General features: G+C 35.9%; 1 non-coding gene across 1 annotated transcript; it reads right to left on the bottom strand.

Moving 5' to 3' along the window:
- Positions 1-1,061: 1,061 nt before the first annotated feature.
- On the bottom strand, positions 1,062-1,222 carry LOC111561595. The gene has a single exon (XR_002744237.1). It is a non-coding gene; the product is annotated as a U1 spliceosomal RNA (small nuclear RNA).
- Between the last annotated feature and the right edge of the window lie 316 nt (positions 1,223-1,538).

A 1,538-nucleotide genomic window follows, 5' to 3' on the forward strand; every position in this document is an offset into this window, starting at 1 on the left:
TCCCAATTGATTTAATCATTTTCAGGAACTTGTTTCTAAAGGCTTCTAGTTTTGGGGCACCGGGGTGGCTTAGTCAGTTGAGCATCCGACTTCAGCTCAGGTCATGATCTTGTAGTCTGTGGGTTCAAGCCCCATGTTGGGCTCTGTGCTGGTAGCTCAGACCCTGGAGCTTGCTTCGGATTCTGTGTCTCCCTCTCTCTCTGACCCTCCCTCGCTCACACTCTGTCTCTCAAAAATAAATAAACATTAAAAACATCTTAAAAATATTTAAAGTCATCTAGTTTTTTTCTTGTGACTATTTGGGGAAATTTTCAGATTCTATACTCATATGTTTGCATGGAAACTTTGTCCAAGTTTGTTGCAATGGAGCATAATTTCATTTTGTAGATAGTGTTCAATTTAGAGAATGGTATATTTTGATGCAACTAATCTCTTAAAGCTCTTATTAAGCAATAAATTTGGATCATCAGGCAAATAGGATCACTTTGACATAGCCATTTTTGATAGTCACCATTCAGGAAACTACTGACGAGATTTTTTTCTTCCTCCAACCCATAGGACTAAATTTTTTCCTCATTTTGAGTACTGGTGAGAATGTTCAGAATTATTAATAATGACTGTTCAAAGAAAGACATAGAATATTGACTACTGTTCTGCTTGCCGAGATAAAGCAATACAAGTGGTTCTAATCTTTTGTAATAAAATACCTTTCTGAAATTCATAATTATAGAGGGCAAAAAGGACTGAACATATGAATAAGGAAGCCAAAAGTAATTGTAAGTATTTATGAGGCAGAATTGAATAAGTTGATCATTGCAAATGCAAAGCAGAAATTGCCTGTGCCATTAAACACACCAGCTGATTATTATATAGTGTGTTCCACAAAGGTTCAATTCTCTGTTCTTCCTGCTACATATAGGTTACTAGATTTGCTCCTTATCTGCTTCAGAGAAAGTATTTCTTTTTCTTTCCTCTTCTTTTTTTTCTTTCCTTCTTCTCCCCTCTCTCTTTTGTTTTTGGATTGTTTTATTTTGTTTTGTTTTTTGGTGTGGTGGCACAGGGAGGGGAGAGCATGAACACAGTTCCCTACTACCACAAATTATGCAGTCAAGCTTCCCTCATTTGGGGAAATCCCAAGAGTCAAGACATCTGGAATGCGATGGATGAGCCTCATCCTGGGAAAACTACCTTCGTGATCATGGTATCTCCCCTGCCATAGTATCTCCTCACTCTTCTTTTTTTTTTTTTCCAGTTGAGATAATCCCGAGTAAGTTAACAGAAAGACTATAGATCTCATAAGAGATTTCATAAGAATGTCAGATACAAGATCTATTTACAAAAGTCAGTAGTGTTCCTCTGCATCAGCAATAGCTAACTAAAAATATAACAGATTCTGTGATGCCATTCCTAATAACAATTAAAACTATACACTATGAATTTAACTGAATAAATAATGCATATGATCTCTAAGAAAAGAAAATTTAATTTATTAAGGGCATAAAGGCCTTAAATAAATGAGAGTGCTATACCATGCTCAA

The sequence above is a fragment of the Felis catus genome, chromosome B4 (assembly GCF_018350175.1).
Source record: "Felis catus isolate Fca126 chromosome B4, F.catus_Fca126_mat1.0, whole genome shotgun sequence".
Lineage (NCBI taxonomy): Eukaryota > Metazoa > Chordata > Mammalia > Carnivora > Felidae > Felis > Felis catus.